The sequence below is a fragment of the Callospermophilus lateralis genome, chromosome 3 (assembly GCF_048772815.1).
Source record: "Callospermophilus lateralis isolate mCalLat2 chromosome 3, mCalLat2.hap1, whole genome shotgun sequence".
Lineage (NCBI taxonomy): Eukaryota > Metazoa > Chordata > Mammalia > Rodentia > Sciuridae > Callospermophilus > Callospermophilus lateralis.
Window position 1 is genome coordinate 76,616,756 of NC_135307.1, and position 22,368 is coordinate 76,639,123.

Below are 22,368 nucleotides of genomic sequence, written 5' to 3' on the forward strand. Positions count from 1 at the left end.
TCCATTGTGTATAGATGTCACATTTTTTTTATCCATTCATCTATTGAAGGGCATCTAGGTTGGTTCCACAGTCTAGCTATTGTGAATTGTGCCGCTATGATCATTGATGTGGCAGTATCCCTATAGTATGCTCTTTTAAGATCCTCAGGGAATAGTTCAAGAAGGGCGATTGCTGGGTCAAATGGTGGATCCATTCCCAGCTTTCCCAGGAATCTCCATACTGGAAAGCTGGGGATTTGAAGACAAATTTTTATGTGAGTAGAAGAAAGATGCTTTTGACCTGAGATATCGGGAACATGGAGTTCTGTAGTTGGAATTGGGGAAGATTATAGAACAAACAGGTTTGAAAAAGAACCAAGACATTACAGAGTTGGCCAATATGTATGAGGTCCTGTGTTCAATCTCTAGCACTGCGGGGGAAATGGTGTTATGGTTTGCATAGGAGGAAAATTCCTGTGTTAACACAAGAATATTCAGAGGTGAAATCACTTGCAAGAGCCATCTTGCAGTTACTACTCACTTAGTCCACCCCAGTTTGAATGGACTAAGTGAGTAGTAACTGTAGTCAGGTATGGTGTGGCTGGAGAAGGTGGGTTACAGGGGACATGCCTTGAAGAAGGCATCCTTCCTTTGGCTCCCTCCTTTTCTTCCCTTCCTCTGTTTCCTGGCTGCCATGAGATGAGCAACTTTCCTCTGTCATGCCCTTGGCCTGGATGTTCTCTGCCTCCCCTTGAACCCAGCAATGGACTTGGCTGACCATGAACTAAATCTCTGAAACCATGAGCTATCAAAATAAACTTTTCCTCCTCTAAGTTGTTTTTGTTGGGCATTTTGGTCATAGCAACAAAACACTGGCTAACATACCTAAAGTTCAAGGGAGAGGAATGGTTTGGAGAAAGAAATGTAATGAGTGTCTGCAAGGTTCTTACACCTTTGAGTTTACATAGGCTCACCTCGGGAGTGAGCAGAGTTGCAGAACAGAAAGTACCAGAGCCTGGAGCCACTCCAACCTTTAGAAGTCAGAGAGACAGGAAGAGGAGTCAACAGATAAAACTGACAGTCCCCATCCCCAGACCTAACAAGTCCAAATCTTGGGAGTTTGAGTCCAGAAATCTGTATTTTTAATGTGGTCTACCAACCATTTTGATGCACTTGAGCCTGATAAAAATCTTAAACCTATACTCCCTGGAACACTTTGGTGTAATAACTTAATGAACTGCTTTTAGTTGTTAGAGCTATTCACTATAGGTAGCCTAGTAGAGCACTTATGAGAATTATCAATAAACAACCAGGAAAAGAAGGGGAAAGAATCAGGAAAGCATGGGCCAATGCTGTGATTTTTTTCTTCTAACAAAACAAACAAACAAACCAGACTTGATGTTTGCTAAGTTCTATATCACTTCTCTCAATTCCCAAGAAATGGGTACATCCCAAAAATTTCCATTCCTTGGTTTGGGGTACATTGCTAATTTTCAAAAGGAGAACAAGGGGCAGATTGGCTGGGTCTTGTTAATTCATTGTTTAGGTAGCTAAAGAAAGCTTGCTTCCCTGCCCCTATTAAACAAGGGAACTGATGACAGAAGATTAATACTGAGCCATTTTCATGAGCACAGAAGTTAACTAGGAAAAGCTCATGGTAGATACACCTTAAAGGAACTCCGGTAGATAGTCCATATCATTGAGTTTGACAAAGCCATGGATCTATGGTGAAATAAACAAAAGGGAGCTTAAGAGCCAAAGGCTAGCAAAAGCAAAACAGTCCCAAGAGAAGCACCGCTATTGATTGCTTGTTTCTATTTAGTATATATCGCATGTCACAGCGATAGTCACATATGCAAGGATTGAAAATCTGAGTGGATGACAAATACCAATATAAAATCAACCAACCAATAGAAAAGGAACTAAGTTAAGGCTGCTTAAATCTATAGGGTTTGGAGCTGCTTAAAAAAAAAAAAAAAAAAAAAAGGATCAGAAAGTTCCACGTAATAATTCAAGGAGCAAAAAAAAAAAAAAAAAAAAAATAGCTAGATTTGCTGAAAGGCTCAGTAAATGGAGAATTGAATCTCTAGAGCACTTCATGTATAAAACTTTGGATCAAGTTTTTCTTGATCTCTTGATCTGGATACCTGAAGCATGGGAATCACCTGGAAGCTTGCTAAAAATTCAGAATCCCAGGTCAACCCCAAGTTTCCTAAATCAGAATAGACATTTTAATAAAATCCTCAAGAGATTTGTGTGCATTTTAAAGTCTGAGAAACTCTGTTGCAGTTGTCTGTGGTCCTTTAAGTATCACTGACACAGCCTGTGGAAGGGAGGGAGATGGTGGTCAGCCCACCACCAGACCATGACGGAAAATGAACAGATATCTAAATTTGTCTTCTCAGATTTCAATGAAAACTCAGGAAACTCCTCAGTTTGTTAAGCAAATGAAGATTGGTGAAGGAGGAGTTTGTTAAGAAGGTATGTATTTAATCAAGTACAGTCTCAGACCAGTTACTACTAATGGAATGGAAATTATGGTCAAAGAGCAGTGATTCAGTTTTGGTAACTGGAATTTCCAGATCCTTAGGAAATATAAACTTTAAAGGACTTAACAAACAGTAATGTTCCTGTAAAAGCTCCAGGGGCCACAAATCGTACTTGCTTGCATAGCACCGAATTCTAACGATCTCCTATAGACTGAAAATCAGGCCAACAAGCCTAACCTAGCCCACCAGGAACAGAATCCAAGAACTATGTGTTCTCAAACAAACTAACACAAGTGCTCTTGCCATTCAGTAAGTACTTTTTGAAGAGGCCTCTTTTTTCTATACCACAGCATTAAGCAAGGCAGTGGAGGAGGAGTTATATCATTATCCCATATAGTCTTTTCATCTAACCACAATTGCAGGGGGCACTCACGACATGTTACATGAACCTGTCATTGAGGTTGAAGCTGAAAAATTTAAGTTACACAATAGTAAGATGGGCTTGTGCATCCACTCAAGCAAGGGATTTCAACCTCAAACCAGCTCACTTAAGGCCCCTTTACCATCCTGTCTGTGTTGGTTAAGCACTGAAGAATCTAGACACATGTCAGTGCTGATACCATACAAAGAAAACAGAAAAGACTATTTTTAAAGCTTTTATTAGTATTAATTTTATGTCAGGTGCTGTGCTAAGAGTTCTTCATGTATTTTCACGTTTACTCTTCAAATGAAGTACTCTCAAAAGTTATGGTTATTTATACTGTCATTATTTTATAGGGGAGGGAACCAGGACTCAAAAAGGGTCAGTCACTCATTCAAAGAAAATTTAAAAAGTTGTCAGGATTACCAGCACCTGAGAACCAATTCCTCCTTGGCGGTGTAAACCAGTTGGGGTAATTAAAAAGTCTTAAAATAGTCAATAAGAAACATAAAAACTAGAGGCAGAAAATAGTTTTCAAATCCAGGGCCTGATGGGTTTTCCAGCTCTGATAGCAACTGGTACAGAATAAGGAAAAAGGCTCAAATTCTTTATTTAAGAAGAAATACATCAAAAACTTTCAGTGTGGCAGGCTTCTTGAGGAAAACAGGATAAAGATAGGAAAAAGAAGCTGTTTGGGGTTGGGAAGGTTACACCCACCTCCTGGGGCTGCGTTTGAACCTAGGGCTGTGAGCTAAGGTAGGTATCAGCTTTAATCTGAGCAATCTGCAACCAGTGGATTCAAATCAGGAGTTCTCAGAAAAGCAAATGCCCTACTTGTGATGGCTCAAACAAACCCATAATTCATAAGTGTAGAAATGGGATTTGAACTCATGACACTTGACTTCAAAGGCTTACATTTCTCTGCTATATGGTTTGACCTCCCATACTCTTCCTAGTATTCCAACATACAGAATAAGAGTAATAAAACTTATGAGACAGCCACATTTACCTTCTACCTACAGATGACCTTGCCTGGACCAGTGCTCACTTGCAATGGAACTTCATAAGAGACACTTCTTTTTTGGTGGATACTGAGCATGAGAAATCACTGTAGTTGAAAAGAAAAATCCAGATTAAGCATGCTGATTTGGCCTTCACAGGGGCCAATTTAGACTCTTCAGCACATTCTGTACCAAAAATGAAGTGAATCCATGTGCCTTTACAATGCCAGCTGGCTGTGGACTTGAGCTCCAGTTATTCCCATCACAAGGCAGAGATATGGGGACATAGGCTCTGATTTGGAGGACATTTCTTCATCAGAAGATGGCAAGACACCAGGAGAAGAATCAAGGTGATCTGGGGAAACACAGTAGTCCCTAGGAGAAGCCGAGAGCCTTCAGAACATCTTTCTAACCTTAAAAGATTTTCACCACTGGGTTACTACATTCCAGGGAAGGGTCAGGGGGAGTACGTTCCATTCCCTAGAGCCAACTTTACTCCAGGCTTCCAGGAGCACTCCACACAGGACAGTGGCAGATTTGTATGTCAGCAGGAAGTCAGTTTGCCACCCTGACACTATTATTGGAGCAGACTAGACCTTGGCATCTGGCTGGGACTGCTGCCAAGCACACCTTGCCAGCAGCTGCAGGTGCTGGCTGCTGCTTTGGCACTCTCTATGGAACAGGAAAGGGCAAGAAAATATTACATGGACGTATTTTCAGCTGAAGACAGCAAATACGTTAATGTGCCAATATGTCTTATTAGTGTGTTGCCATATAGAAGAGTCGGGAAAGGTTGATATTGGAAGCTTATTTTAAGCATAGACACATAATCAGGATTGGAGGAGGCCTTTCTCATCATGATTCTCAGTCAAGAAAACCTAATCACTAGGAACACAGAGACACACACACTCACAAACACACACACACACACACACACACACACACACAAAAACCACAAAACACTAAATGTCCTTTAGAACCAACAGAAAAGTTTTCAACAAGTATGAGACAATTATAAAGGATTTATAAAGGATCATAGCAAGAAGGAAAAAGTTTCAAGCTGTTAAAGAAAGGAAGGATGACATGTTCTAACACCCCCATGAAACAGAATTTCCCTCCTGACTGGGAACTGACAGTGTCACATTGAGCCGAGTGTGTCAGGGGGGAAGTAGGGGGAGACAACAGAGGTCTAAACAGAGGACAGTGTGGGTTTTTGAACTCTGGAGGATGAAGAAACCTTACTGGAAAACTATTCTTAAAAAAGGACAGAGAAAATCAGAAAAATTAGAAATTATACCCCAACTGATTCAATTGTATGAATTGCCAAGATCATTGTAATGTCATGTGTAGCTAATAAAAAAAAAAAAAAAACGAAAAGAAAAAGAAAGGACAGAGGATTAATAAGCATTGACTTTCCATTTGAAGCCAGGGAAAGGAAAGAAGATGGAAAAAAAAAAAAAATTCCTGCTCTGAAAACTGAAAGAGAAGATGAAGGCCAAGTTCCATTTAAGAAGTGTCCTCACATCGAAAAGTCAGCTGTTTGTTCATTGTTCCCAAGAAGTCATCTGTTTGGTCAGGAAGGTTTCTGGTCACCACTGTGCCACCGACTTATCCCAGAACACCAGGTAGTCTCACAATCTCTTTGAACTTGAGATTCTCCACCCAGAGAATCTAGTCATGCTTCTAGGCCCAGCATGACAACACATCTGCCAGGGAAGGTGCCCAAGATTCTCCAGGGGTGATTAACCACCTTTCTCAGGAAAATAAACACCAGAGAGGTGTTAGGAGATGCTCACTGAACTGTTCAGGCCCAGTACTGCCTACTAAGCAGCTAATGAACTAACCGCGACCAAAAAGGTGCTATGGATTAATTTAGCCATTCCATAACCACTTATTCAGCACTTGCCAATGTAAAAGATTATATTATTAGCTGAGAAGGATATCTGTCCCATGTGCTCAAGATCCTTACTACCCAATAGGGAATCTTAAGAAATATCCACAAATCATGATGACTCACCTCACACTCCAAGAAACACGAAATCACACTAGCTGAACTGCTGACTGCTTACCTCATAAACACGTTGTTCTTCTCGAGGTTGATTTTACTAGTGAAAAGACTAAGAAGTTTTCAAGAGTGGTTGGTGGGGTGGATTTGGTGATGAGTTCTGTGTGGATCCTGTCATTTAGAAACCAAGGCAGAGGAATGGATGTAGGAAATGGATAAAAGGAGTTCAAGTTCTAAGAAAAGCCTGCAGAAGACTCACTTGACTGGAAATCATTCATTTTATCCTTGGGTTAGAGGAGTCACCATTTGGTTTCAAAGAGTTCTTACACCAATTACATGACAATGCTCAATTCCAAATACATTGGGAAATGTCATTATTTCTCCCAATCCTCATCTTTTGCCTATACAGTAACAAAACTATATTTCAGTTGAATATTTAAGCAGTTATCAAGGGAAGATGCCATTGGCAGAGATTTCCAGATCCTGGTGTAAATGAGTCCAAACTCTTCCCTACATCTGGACTGGGAGGTGTGTGATATTTTGAATCAAATTTCAAAGGTCAAGGGTAAGCAAGGACCTAGAATTACTATTGCATCTAAAATTATTTTACAGCCTTCAAAAGAACATTGGAAAAATTATTGCAATTCTCAAAATTACACGCTGCTTTTGGAGAAAACATACTTCTGAGTCCTTGGAAGTACATAGGTAATGTAAGTAGGGCCAGGCCATTTTCCATATCACAGTAAGTGCCAGACAGGAGGCATAGAGGCCTGGGCACTGCCTTAGTGTCCCCACCTGTTGTCTGAAATTTGAGTAGAGATGTTCATCATTTTCTCCCACAGACACCTTCCCCATTTTTTTCCATTACCTCCTATTTCCTAAGCATGCAGATTTCAGTCACTTTTTAAATTCTTCCCTATTCTCACATCATTTATTCCCTTATTTGACAAATACCTAATGATTGTCTATACTGTGTCAGGTCTTGTTTTGGATGTTAGGATTGTAATGGCCTTTGCCCTCTCAGAGTCATGGTCCAATTGGCAAGTCCAATAAATAAACAACCAATTACAATGCCCCCATGCTCTTAAAAGGGTTCAGCTAACTTTCCTAAACCATAGGCTATGGTGCAGAGCCTGGATGTCTGTCTGCATTTAACAAGCACTGAAGGTGATTTTCCTGCTCACCAAAATTTGGAGAGCCTTTCAGTGTAGTAGTTTGTGCTATAATGAATGCGAGTGAGCTGGTGGGGAGTGTTAAAGACACATGGAAAAGCCAATTAACCTAAATGGAGGGAAGAGAAGGTGTTGGGAGAGATTATCTACAGAGTGATCTCTAAATTGAAATCTCAAGGATACAAATGAATTACCCCAATGCAGAGGAAAGAGATGGAGAGTGGGTACAAAAAGAAAAAGAAGTTAAAAAAAAAAAAAAGGAGAAACAGTCCCTACGCAAACCTAGAGGTGGAGAGTACCATTGTGGGTGGCTGGAGTTTGACTATGAGATGATCAGTAAAGAGAGAGAGAGAGAGAGAAAGACTTTTAAGAAATAAATTAGGAAATGCCTCATAACATCGTCTTGGCATTTGGAGCTTATCTTGATGATGTTGATGAACTATTGAAAGATTTTTAGAAGAAAAAATTGAATGAATAGAGTGATCTCTTTTCTCAATTACTATGAATTCATGCTACATTTAGAGTTTTTTAAAAGATTCTAGACACATGCTCTAGGTAAAAATTCTTTTTCCACCATTTTTCCTAAATTTGCCCCTTCTTTTCCATTCCTACAGACATAACCCAATACCAGTAGTTCTAACCTCCTTGTGTCTGGATTTTTGGCAACATCTTTCAAAGTGGCTGGTTGCCTTGTCACTTTGCCCTGTCTTGTGTGTTGGCTGTGGCTGTCAAAATGGCCTCAGCCACTGATTTCATCAAGTTACTATCCTGCTTAAGAATCTTCCTCTTTTATTCCTTATACTTACCTTTCTCACAATGATCCTCTAAGCCTGCCACTATCTTCTTTTCCCACCTCTGCCCTCTCAGATTTTAAGGACTTCATGCTTTATAAATCCTTTAGGTACAGCACCATCCGGTACTCCTTCATGAAAACATTTACTCTTGAGGATTAACTCCTCTTATGTCACACATTGAAGTCTGTTAGCTTTAGTTATAGAGTGAAAGACTATTTCTTATCAAAGGAATCTCAGACATTAATTGGCAAAAGTGTTAGTGAAGATGTTACAATAAAAAAAGCTTCTTTGTGACCTCCTAACCTCACCTGTCTCATAAAAAATTCCCCAGTGAAGCACAACCCAGCATAGTTAGAGGTGACACCTTGTATTTAGCTTCTGTCCTGCTATTCCTTTCACTTCATTGTGAATCTGGCATTTCATAATTTACAGAGTTGCGGTTTTTGTTTGTGGGTTTGTTTTCATGAAAAGTCAGGTTTTATGTTCCATTAGAAAAAGATTTTCCCCCATCTCTGAAACACCAGAATGTTATCTTAAATGTTTCATTATGATATTGGGGATTGGGATAGCACAATACCAAATTCCCTCCCAACTCTCTGCCTGGCAGAAGGGAACACAATCTATTCTTCATGAGAGTGGCAATGTGGCAGGAGTGGTGGCCCATGCCTGTAATCCCAGCAGCTCAGGAGACTGAGGCAGGAGGATCATGAGTTCAAAGCCAACCTCAGCAATGATGAGGCACTAAGCAACTCAGTGAGACCCTGTCTCTAAAAAGAATACAAAATAGAGCTGGGGATATGGCTCAGTGGTCGAGTGCCCCTGAGTTCAAGCTCCAGTACCCACCCCCCAAAAAAATAAATAAATAAGAGTGGCAATGTCTTTCCCAGGCCCTGGACCAATACACTAGTCTGAGTGCCCCACTTTAAGTGATGGATCCACACCATCATGCACACTGGAATAAATGAGTGGTTCATTCAATCAACTTTTAAAGAAATGCAGGTATCTAAGACTTCAACCACTTCTCTTAGAAGATTTATGGAAATGGTGTAAAAAATATTTTTCCTTATTTCTAATTTTCCTTTTCTCAGTTTCATGAAGTTGGTCAACTAAAACTCAGAGTCATTTGTGAGTCATAAATTACTCTTTTATGTGTGTTCATTATGTCTCATAAAAGAGAGAGGGACAAAAAAAGAGAGGGAAGGCCAGTGGGAAATCTTTCTTATAAGGTTAGCATTTTCATAATTATCTTTGGAGAAGTCCAGCTACATAAAGTCCTTTTTTCTCCTTCTTTCTTAAATAGTTTATTGAGATATGATTCACATACTATATAATTTATCCGCTTAAAGTGTGTAATTTAATGATCGTTAGCATGTTCACATGGTTATCCAACCAAAATCTAATTTTAGAACATTCTCAGGCCCCGAAACCCTACCTACTGCAACCACTATTCTATTTTTGTCTGCTTTGGAAGTTTTGAATGGAATCAGTGGTGTTTATAAATGGCCCCTTTCACTTAACATAATGCTTCTGAGTTGCACCCATATGTAGCCTATATCATTACTTCACTTCTTTTTATTGCCAATAATATTTCACCATATGAATACGCCACCTTTCGCTTCTCTATTCATCAGTTGTTTCCACTTTAGGCTATTATAACCCAGGCTGCTATGAATATTCATGTCCAGGTTTTTGTGAAAAATGTTCTCAATTTTTCAGGAGACATACCTAGACTGAAATGGCTGTCATATGCTAAATCTATATTTAGCATTTAAAGAATTGCCAAACTTTTTCCTCAGCAGCTGAACTATTTTGCATTCCCACTAGCAATGTGTGATTGTGTAAGGGTTCCAATTTCTCCACATCCTCATCCACAGTTATTTTCTATGTTTTTAATAATAACCAGTGAAGATTTGCAGGTAAATGGATGACACTGGAGAAGATAATGCTAAGTGAAGTCAGCCAATCCCAAAAAAACAAATACCGAATGTTTTCTCTGATGTAGGGAGGTTGACTCATAGTGGGATTGGGAGAGAGAGCATGGGAGGAATAGATGAAATCTAGATAGGGAAGAGGGGTGGGAGGGAATGGGAGGGGGCAAGGGATTAACAAAGATGGTGGAATGTGATGGACATCATTATACAAAGTACATGTATGAAGACTTGAATTGGGTGTCAACATACTTTATATACAAACAAATACAAAAAGTAGTGGTATTTATATGTAGTAAGAATTGTAATGCAATAATACTAATAATAATAACAACAACAACAACGTTACCTTAGATTAGGTAGAGGGAAGTGAAAGGAGGGGAAGGCAGGGGAAGTGGGGATAAGAAAATAATAGAATGAAACAAACATTATTACTGTATGACCAATGTGATTCTACAATATGTATACTCAGAAAAATGAGAAATTATATCCCATCTATGTATGATACATCAAACTATATAAGTGCATTCTACTGTCATGTATAACTAATTAAAACAAATTTTTAAAAAAAGAAAAAAAATAACCAGCCAAGTGCATTAAAGCAGTGTCTATTGTCATTTTGATCTGCATTTCCCTGATGACTGATGATGCTGAGCATCTTTTTGTATGCTCACTGGCCATTTGCAAGTCTTCTCTGGAGAAATGTCTACTCGGATCCTTTGTCTACTTTTGACATGGGTTATTCTTGATTTCAGTGAGTTGAGTCTCCCGGTATTTTTTTGGCCTAACTACCTTTGTATCTTTTTTGAGGATCCAACTTTTGGTTTCATTGATTTTTCTATTCTTTATTTTTGTTATTTCCACTCAAATCTTTGTTGTTGTTTTTTTCTTCTTTTTTTTTTGTTGTTGATGTTTATTTTTGTTTTCTTTCTGCTGTTCCATTTAGGTTTACTTTGCTCTCTTTTTGTTTCTTAATGGGGAAATTTAGTTATTGACTTGAGATTTTATTCATTTTTAGTATAAGCAATTATAGCTATCAATTTTCCCTGAACTCTGTGTTAGCTACATCTTGAGTGGTAGTATCTTGGAGTTTACCTTTTCACTTATCTCAAAATATTGCCTAATATTCCCCTGGAGATTTGGTTTTTGACCCATTGATTATTTCAGAGTATGCTGTTTCATTCTCTACATATTGGTGAATTTTCCAAGTTCACTTCTGTTATTGATTCCCAAGTTAATTCTATTAGAATTCTTTTACTTTTAAGTACTTTGAAGAATCCAGTCCAAATTACTCTTGGGGCTAGAGGTGTAGCTGAGGTCAAGTTTTTACCTAGTGTGTAGGGGACACTGGGTTCTATCTCTAGCATCATGGGGCACCGGGGCACCGGGGCACCGGAGGCAGTACCTACCCCTGAAGTTCCACTATAAAAGTAAAAACAAACAACTAAAGCCTATATCCAAGTAAGCTTGGGAAAAAAAAACTATTAAGGAATGAACTCTGGAAAGAAATAAAAATATAATCAACCTCCTAGGGACCTATTTTCAAGAGAAACACACTCAGTATTTTTAAATTAAAAATACATATAAAATCCCATCCGATTTTCACAGGGAATCTTTAATTTAAGGATCTTACAAATATAAGCAAGAGCAAAAAAACACACAGATTATTATATAAAGAAAAGTTGGAGTAGAGGAGGGCTAAAAAAAAAAAAATGAGTGGTTTATCCAATCTAATTTTAAGTGATTTCAAATAACAAGACTTATACCACTTCCCTTGGCAGATTTATGGAACTTGTGTAAGAAATATTTTCCTGACATTCAGGCTGAGTTTTCCTTTTCTCAATTTCATCAACTCACGCATAGCTGTTCCTTTGCACACCACCCCAAACAGTTCCTCTCCTTATTTGGTTTGAGTTTCAGCTCCTCAAGGACCTGCAGATGGCTATTATATCCCCCTATTTTTCATTCTTTATCCAAGTTAAACATATTTAGTCCTCTTAATCTATCCTCTTAAGCCAGCTATTATATTTTTGAATTTCTGTTCTCTGAATGTGGTCCAGAATATTCATTCTTTCTAATTCATGGAGACCCCAAATTGTTTATGAGTCACAAGGGCTCACTCTTGATATCATTGTGGGCAACTGCCTACCTCTGTGCCCCTGGCATTTTACTTGGGGTGTGAAGCCCAAAATAGTACTTAAATTTAAAAAAAAAGAAAAAGACATTTACTTTCCATTACCAACCACAGGTGGTTTTTAGTCTCAGTGCTTTCCAAGTACTGAACCACCATCCTGTTGGACGTCTGTCCTTTGGATTATTTTTTCCCTTCTCTCAGGCGTCAGAAATAAGCAACTTCTTTCCCTGGCTCTCTCAAGATTCCCAACAGTTCATCTGGTCTGGTGCAACCAGTCACAGCTAAGATCTGCCAAGTTTACAAGTGCACAGGGGTTTTTTCAGGGCCCTGCTAATGCATTCTGGCTATTTCTGAAACACTAGGGCTAATCTATACCTTGCCAAGCATAGGATGGCTCAACAAACCCGAGTCTGAATATTTTATACACTTTTCAAAATCCAGCTAGAAGTGTAAGATATCCTTTATTCAGTCTTTCTCTAAGATGTTCCATAACTCTCAGATGCTTGTCTGTGTAACTACTAACATTCACACAGGATAAAACAGTCACGCATGTGCCCTCTCAAGACTATTAATGACTGAGCACTGTGCGCTGATTTTCATTCCACGACTTTTATGAGTCACTATGTGAAATATAACTGACATCTCATTCATTAGAATTCCACTAATGGAGAACATAATATTGCTGAAATTTATCTTTGTTCTATGGATGAAATTTCCCACAAGCAAATAAATACTATGTGGGCAGGGGTGGTACATTTGCCACAATTAAAGGAATGATGTTGCCTAAGAACAGTAACATATACTATACTAGATATGTTCTCCATAAGTATGCCTTATGTGCTCATTAAAGCAGGTTTGGTAGCATCTCCACTTAAAAGAGTGTATTAAAAAAATAATTTGATGGGCTAGGGTTGTGACTCACTGGTGGAGTGCTTGCCTGATACATGTGAGACACTGGGTTCCATCCTCAGCACCACATAAAAATAAGTAAAATAAAGGCATGTGTCCAACAACAACTAGAAAAAAATTTTTTAAATAATAATAATAAATAAATAAAGGTATTGTGTCCATCTACAACTAAAAAAAAACATTTTTAAGAAAATTAATTTGAGTTATATATGGTATGGAGAAGTCTGTATTGCTTTTCAAATGAGGATTCAGATTTTACTTTCCTTCCCATAGTATTGGACAAACCATATGTGTGTCATTCAGTTAGGTTCTAACCACAGATGAAAAGCTAAGATCTCAGAAGAGAATCCATCTGCAGTCATACTGTTGCTGTGGTTTGGATGTGTCCTTCAATGATTATGAGTGGAAAACTACTACCTAAAGCAACAATGTTGGAGGTAGGACCCAATAAGAGCACTCATGAGTGTTAATGTTATTATCACAAGAGTAGAATTGTTATAAAAGCAAATTCTGATCCCGTGGTTCTTGTTCTCGCCATGCTCTCTTGCCCTTCCTTCCACCTTCCACAATGAGATGACACAGCAAGAAGGTCCTTACCAGATCCTGACATCTTGCTATTGGATTTCCCAGACTTCAGAACTGAAAGAAATAAACCTCTGTTCTTTATAAATTTCCTAGTCTCAGGTATTCTGTTAAAGCAGCAGAAAATGGTTCACTTAAAGATAATAATTTACTTTAATATTTTGCTTTCAGTAATTGCTCCTTTGCTTAAAAAAAAAGAAACTCTAGATATCTCTTGTTATCAACCTGTGAACTCTTTCAGATAATGTCATAGTTATATTATAAACTGCTAAGAGCAAAAATTGGTTCTGTGCTTCCTAGCATGACACATTTTATATAGTGTGGCCTAAAGAAATGTAAATTAATAAACAGAAAATATTTCAATGCCTTAAGCCAAAGGAGTAAATAATAGTGGAAATTTCAGGCATTCTGGGTGATCCTTTTAAATGGGTGGGATCTTTTTAAAAATAACATGAAGATGTCTTATGTACTCTACTAACAGTTAGGGTATCACAGAATAGTAAGCAGAGTAACATGGATCCAGACATTGACTCAGATAGCTGGACCTCAAGAAGAAACATTCCCTTAAGAAAAAGACAGAGAGAGGAAAAAAAAAAAAAAAGTACAACCAGCAGCAAGACTAGACATTGAACTTAATGAATGACTCTAGGACAAAGGGATGTTCAGGTTAGACACATGTCAGATACAGATGCAAAACGGATATCCTGGAACATAAGAAAATTTACAGAGTACTTTGCTCAATCCCTTTATTTATCAGATCCAGAAACTGAGACCAAGAGAGATCAAGAAACTTGCTCAAGAACCAAAAAAAAACTAATGCTAAAGCCAATACTCTTTTGGCTTAAAGCATACACTTCTGCTGTACCCCAATCCTGTGCCCTTCCGGCTATATCCCAAGTTCATTATTTACATTGCCAGTTAAGTGGAAGATCTTCCAAATAAGCCCAAAGACTTGTCACTGATGCAGATTTTTCAAGTATGAATAGGAAAAAATTGTTCATTTCTAACTCAAAGGAAGCCTCGACCTCATACTTTGCATAACACTATATGATTCTTCCTCATGCCAGGTGTCATATTTAATTACTTTTCATGATATCCTCCAAGATTCTTGCTTTAAAATAGCCATTATGCTACCAACAGGGCAAAAAAATATGTAAAATAACTTAACTCCCCCTAAGTAGGATAACAGGCTTCTTGTGAAAGAATACCACTCGTCAAGCCAATTCAATTGTTTGGATAAGTGGAAGAATACACAAAGCTTCTCAGATACAGGGCTGTTCTGCTGTGTCTTGGGGAGCCCAGAGGACCTGAAGGACAGGAAGAATTACTATTGCTCCTGGCCAAAGTCTCATTTGGATGCTATGCTTGTACTGCAGGTAAAACAAATGGGAAGTGGATTCCATAAGAAAACAGCAAACCCTAATTATTTAATTTCTCTCATTTATAATAAACAATAGTAAATTTTTTTCTCTCTCTCTCTTTTCCTAAACCCCAAGGTTTTTAAGGATTGGCTTATTTCCTAGAGCTTTGACAAGGTGTGATAATTCATGTTGGTGTCAAGTATCAGGAGCATACATTAGAAGCCGACCTGATGGGAAAAATCATGAGATTCACAATGGAATATTACTCAGCCACAAATAAGAATGATTTTATGACATTTGCCATTTGATGGGTGGATCTGGAGATTTAGCATGCTAAGTGAAATAAGCCAATCCTTAAAAATCAAAAAAAGAAAAATATTATGAGATGCTTTCCCCCACCTCGGTACCATCTCAGCATCCTTATCCTTTATCCAGGATTCTGTTACCACCAAAAGTATCTCAGGCCCTAGGATCTTCATAAACCCTGTGACAGGATAGTAAATACATACGCTGCAGATCACTCTTCCTAGCCTCCTGCACCCATGGCAGATATTACTAATCATGATTCTCTCCTCAGTGGATGTGGCCTCACAATTTATCTCAGTAGAGAATCCTAATAAAAAGTGATACATTAGTGAAACTTGTTTGTTATACCTACCTAAAGGTGTCATCACCAAAAAGTGGGGAAAGAAAGCAATGGACCTGGAAGGAAAACTCTTGAACCCCAAAAGTCTTCAGTGACTCAACAGACCCGAACAACAGTATTCAAAATAAAAAGCTGGATGGTTGAAAGTTTGCCCCTCCGATCACACCATCCTAACAAGAAGGAAATTTATGTTTGTCAAGATAAAATAAGGATGGCTTGGAGAATAATGCACCCTAGGTTTATGGACCCTTCAATAATCAGATTAACGTGTAAGGACTCTTGGGTTCTGCAGTCTCACCATGTATTCTTGTAGCATAGTGGATCTCAAACTTTAGCAGCTACCAGAATCATCTGGAGTAATTGAGAAAGCACAGGTTTCTCGGGCTCCATTCTCCAAGTTTTTGATTTGGTAGGCCCTGGGCGAGGCAAGAGAATTTTCAGAAATAGATGATACTGACACTGCTGGTCTAGAGACGACACTCTGAGAACCACTTCCCTTATCCACTGTACTCCGGATTCTGCCTTCATCCTTACCTCCATCCTGCTCATCTGAAACCACATTTCTAAGGTCACAGAGTTCTAAGACAGCGGCACAAACAATGGTCTCTGTATATATTCTCCCCTCTTCTCAGCAGAACTTGGCACTCCAATTTGATATCCACTCCTCTCTTAGCTGCCTTAATGCCGAGCTACCCAGAGTGTCCTCCTTAGTATAGTACTGAGAAAATCTTCTTCAATACTCCATGTCCAACAAAGTATAAGATTTGGTCCTTAGTTCTTCTTTCTGAAGGTATTTAATATCACAAATTTCCAGGAAAGGACCTAAATAACAAAGATTCTAAATTAATTTAGATGAAATCTACATCTCCAAATATGTCTTCATTTCTGAAGTTTCTTCAGAAATGAAACTACAATGTTCAAGACAGTAGAATCTACTTTTCCTATCTTGCTTTATCCCATTCTCCCAAATCTATTAGATATTAACTGTTGTGCTTCTTACAATTTTTGCTTCCAAACTTCTGTATTTCATTCATTCTATGTCTCTACCTGAAAAGCCTAGGTACCCATAGTTCCCTGTTCAAATCCTATGCAACCATCAAAGTTCCAACTACATGCTGCTACCTTTATGAGTTCTTCCCTGATTACTCAAATTGGACAAGTGCTCTTCCTTTCCTGACCTCCTCTGGTAAGTATCTCCAATACATGTATACACCTTCTCCCTCCTATACACACATAGCCCCCTAATTGCAAAGCTTAGCTTGCTGACCACATGATTTCCTATTTATCAAAACAATTATGATTGCAAGTCTTATCCAATATCTTTATCACATATTTGTCACATCATGTATTCTAATTTGGGGTTCAAAGTATATGGTGCTTTTTGATTGTTTGTTTGTTTGTTTTAGTACTAGGGATTGAACCCAGAGGTACTTAACCACTGTGTCACATCCCCAGACCTTTTTAAATATGGGTAAATGGCAGAAAGATCAGCAAAATAGGGGGAAGGGAGCAGAGGTTTGGGGGACAGGAGTGGAAGAGGAGGTACTAGGGACTGAATTAGAATAAGATACATTGCATATTTTTTATAATTATGTCAAAATGGATTCTACTGTCATGAACCAATTTTTAAAACCTCAAAAAAGTATATGCTTTCCAGAATAATTAATTCATAATTTATTCTGGATATCAGTATGCTTCTCTTAGTATAAGATCAACCCAAAAATATCACAAGTATACCCTTGATAATTTCAATGTTTTACCCATTAATACTAGTTGTTGTATGTCACAAAGACTTTTTATTACATCCAAGGAGAGAACACCAACCCCAACTACATCCAGCTAAAAGTGTTAAGATTTAATCTGTATGCTCAGCCCCAGCTAAACTCTGAGTCACTTCTAATCCCCACAGCATGATGATCTATCAGCAGCTTCTTTCCTGCCAGTATACAGGGCTCAGTATTGGATTTGATGTTGACAGTGTGCTATCCTGTGTCCCTGAAAGGAGCCACTGGGGTCCACATGTCTGTTGATTGCAGTCTCCTTGCCAGGTCTTACTGAAACACTACCCAATCTGTATAGCTTTGCTTTATTCTCAAGTTTCCAGTTCACACTCTATGTCTTCCTAATCTGAGCCACAGTCTTGATTGAGTGCCTACAGCTAATTTATATCTCACCAGGCATCTCTCCTAGGCCCTGTCACTTTTCCTGCAACCCTCCAGATGAGGGTAGCACCCTCATCAAGGAACACCTAACTATGAGTCAATACTTTCCAGAGATAGCTGCTATTATCTCCACTCACCAAATTAAAGCCTTACAGCATTCCCCAGGACTCATGTTATACAGTGATCTGGACAGCTTTAGGGATACACCATTATGATTAATAATAAGCTGCATAGGGCCTTACCAAGCTTCCAAGAGCCCTAAGGACTGGATAGTACCATACACTCTCTTCTCATGGCAACCCATAACTTTAAGTCCACTAATCCTCCCTGCATATGGGGTTGAAGAAGGCCTTACTGGTGTTAAGAGTGATGTTCATGTGCTTTTACCACGGATTCCATGAGTTTGGTTCTCAGTTATCACTAACCCCATACCTCCAGTTCTAGCCTAATCATCATTTTATAGGGGATGGAGCACACTACATCAGCCACATGGGATCTCCTCCAGAACTTCCTCCTGCCCAGACTCTTATCCCCTAGTTAAGGTTCTGTAGGTATCCTTGCATCCCTACTCTCCTTACCACTATCTCCAGAATAATTGGAAGGATCAGGTTGTGGAGGAGAAAAATCTTGATCCTATCTTCTTGTGAAGCCTCAAGTCTTGAGAACTCTCTCCCTAAGACTTTTACCTATTGTGTTAGTTTTGTTTTGCTGTGGCCAAAACTCCTGATAAAAGCAACTTAGAGAGTGAAAGATTTATTCTGGCTCACAGTTTCCGATGTTGCATTCACAGTCAGCTTGCTCCAAAGCAGAAACATCATGGCAGAAGGGCATGGTGATGAAAAGTTGCTCAGTTCATGGCAGCTGTGAAGCAGAGCTGAGAAGGGCCAGGGAAAAGATAAACACCCCTAGTTACCTACTCACTCCAGTTATGTCCCTCCTCCTCCCAGTAGTCCGTTCAACTGTCAATGGTTTAATCCATCAAATGGTTAACTCAATGGATTAATCAATCAATGAGATCAGAGCTTTTATGCTCCAATCATTGCCTAAAAGCCCCATCTCTGAACCATGTTGCATTGGGGACCATGTTTTTAGCACATGAGCTTTGGAGGGGACATTTCAAATCCAAACCATAATACCTAACCTCTGGGTACCAAAGATTGAATCCCCATTAATGATCATCAGGAAATCCAATTGCCTAGAGCTGGAACACATGTCTGATCAGTTGTTAAGAGGCTGATTTTGGTCTTTGGCTTAGATATCTTATGTTTATACATTGAATTTGTATGATTTTCTGATTCCCCTGAAGGTTTCTTCAATAAATCATTAAAACAACAGAAATCCCAGTGCAAGTTTATCATAGTTAGGAAACAAAGAATCCCTCCCCTACTTAATTGCCAGGAGTGACATTCAAATCAACACCTAGCAGCCATTCATTAATTAACCTGGTTTTCAATATGTTTAAAAAAAATGTCAGGACCATATTGCTATAAAACCCTGTTCTTGTATCCAGCAAATATTTTCCCATGTTATTGTTGATGATAATAAGCTATCAGACAAACCAACTGAGCTAACAGGGAATTTTGAGATGGAGGATACTAGTTGTCAACCTTCTCCAGCTCCTATTCTACTATGACTGGCTACTGTCCAACAATTCTGATTTGATTTGCTATAACTTGGCAAACACTGATTGGAAAACTAACACGGACACTACAGTGAGCAATAACAGCAGAAGATTTCAGAATTTACAAAGTACTTTTCACATACTTATCTCATTTAGTTGCTTATACCTGAAGAGATAAATAAAAGCAAGGGGTTCTGCAAACTCCTATCAGGCCTGGCAGACACAGGTAGTAGCCTGCAATCACACCCTCCTGGATTCCAAAGTCTCATAATCTAATTCATTTAAGCTTTACCTATGTTGGCTTAGTTTCCTGTAGAATTCTCCATTAGAGTAGTAATAACTTAAAGAATGATTTTTTCCTGCTTATCACAATTCTTACCTGGAATGTAAAATACAAAGTGAGAAATGCTCAATCAACAACCTGTAATAATATTTTTGTCAACTAATGTAATGGTAACAACTGGTTTGCTGTAATCTCCTTTTGTTCTTTTCTTTTAAGTCTATAAAATCAGACCCTAGAATACCATTCCAGGGTAATGGGCAACTAGAATTTGTGTTTTCCTGGACAGCCATCCTCACTTTGGCTCTGACAGCCTTCTTATTCTCACACTCAGCATGCCTCGACTTGCCTTTGAAATTGACATATCAATTTACCATATTAGATCAGACCAGCAAAAAGTTAGAGTATTGCTTCTACAGTAGAAAGAATTCCACTCATCAAGCTATTCCGGAGACTTCTAAAGTCAGCTCTTTACCTCCCCTGTCAGAAAAGAAATAAAATAAATCTCAGTGGCCCAGGGAGTTCCTACAACCAGTTTATCTAGCTAATATATCTGACTGTTCCGTTTGTCCCACTATGGCCAAGGCTTCTACTCCCATTTCGCTACCTTCAAAAACAAAAAACAAAAAATTAATGAAAATTCTCTCCCCTTCATGCCCCAAATCCCTTAAATCATGACTCTCACTGAATTTTCACGCTAGCTCTAATGCTGGCATTAACCTAAATAAATAAGGCAGAATTTTGTTTATATACTCTCAAGACTTGGACCATGAGTCATAAGCAACCCATACAAATAATTTTTCAAATTGACCTCTTCAACCCCTGCCACTTCCCTGTAAGTCATCCATGACTTCTGGTCATCTCACATACTTTGTACTGACAAACCTTTAATTCGCAAATGGAGATGGGATGACTTAATAGGTAATTTTTCATTGAAGTAGTGATATTTTTGTTAAGTACTCTAAGTTAGCAACCAAAGTTAAATCCACAGGGTATGAAGAGAGTTTTGTTTACAAAAAAAAAAAAAAAAAAATGAAAAGGAAGGAAGGAAAATTCTTGTCCACATCATCCTTCCACAATTCATCTGAATAATAGCTGGGCTATAAATAGAAGATGTAAGAATGACTAACTCTGTTTTGATTCCATCTCTTCAATGACAAAGGAAATCCCTCTGTACAAACATATTAAGCTAAATCATAACAGCTGCACTTGAGGAATTTTATCTAGAACATCAACATCAAACAACTGAGAATGCCAACCTCGAAGATGTACAAATAACTCCCAAAGGAAGCCAATTTTATAACTATCAGGAGACTTGTAATTTAAATGAAAAATTTAAATACAGCCTTGCCTTAAAAGAATATTCCCTTGAAATTATCACTGCTAATAAAATGCAAGAGAAATGTACCCCCTATTACTTTATCCTGGAAAAATCTCTTTTGTGAATAAGAGAGTATATGCATCATTTATTGCTAGAACCTTTCTTTTAGAAACTTAACTATCTTTTAAAAATTTGTCGGCTAAAGTAAGCCCTTAGCCATATAGAGATCAGTCTGCTGGCATTACCCTGGAAGAGAATGAATGAGAGACTGGATTGAATTTTCCATGGAAGCCAACAATTAAAATTGTTTTCTTTGGTATATCCCTTTCTGTCAGTTGTTTTTGTGCTCTCCAAGAGAAGAAAAAAGTTTAGCAGCCTGATTTAGTCATTTCCAAATCTCACTTCCAGTTTCCATCTTATTAAAGACATGACTTAACTTTAATGTGTGTAACATAAACAGAATCATAAAAGGGAAAGAATTAGAACAGTCTGGAAGAGTCAGTGTCTAACGCAGAAAAATGCCACAGCCGATTTGCTCTTTTTATTGTTGTTGTTCTTTTGCATTGTTTACTGCAAGGAGAAATTCTCCTTTTGCTCTGCTGCTGATTCTTCACCCGCCATTACAATTGCTGGGAATTCCAATTTCACAAAGTTATTACGATATAGCCACAAATAATCCATCTTGTCAAGTCCATCTTCAGGACTGAAGATAAAGTTGGAGCTGAGTTGCTACACACATCTGGAGAAGGTTCGTTACTTGTAATCGTGAGCCTCTCTGTTAATGCACCCATGAGAAAGGGGCTGACAGGCTGCATATTTCTGCAAACTGTTCCCAGAAAGAACCAATTTCCTGACTTCCATGTGGTGTCAATAATGGAGGCATGAGATGGAGCAGTGCTTATGAAATATTAAATCTGCTTACAGGACCAGCTAGAAGCAAATTCAGACCACCTGTGAGAGGGAGTACCAGCAGTGGGGACTCAAACTTTGGCATACGCATGGCACATGTGAATGATATGTATCTGATCTATGTATTTGGGCTTATTTGCCACAAAACTTCCTGACAGTAGTATGAGAGAGAGAAAGGGTGAGGGAGAGATTTCTGCACATTTAGAATTGAAACAGTTCAAATCACTGACATTATTAAATTTACTATCATAAGCAGCCAAAGTTCATCTTATTCATCAGGAAAAAAGTGACTGATGTTTCATGGCATTAGTATTAGATCATTTTGAATCCTGCCAATAAAAACAAAGCATTAGTGTTTCAATGTTTTAATATCATGATTTAATTCTCTCAATGATATTAGGACCAAGAAGCTCAACCAACATGAAGACCCCATCAAAATTCCTGAGTCAAAAACTATGGTTCTGAAATGAGTTCACCATCCTGACCTCCCATTTCACAGTATATATATTTTATGCTTGTGACTTTCCAAATATGGGTTCTTAACATTGCAAATGTAAAGTTTTATATCACTAACTTGTGTTTCAAGGGTTTGCCTAAATAAATAGAAAAACATCTGGGCTCTTTTTACTGGCAAAAGCAAGAGATATTTGACCT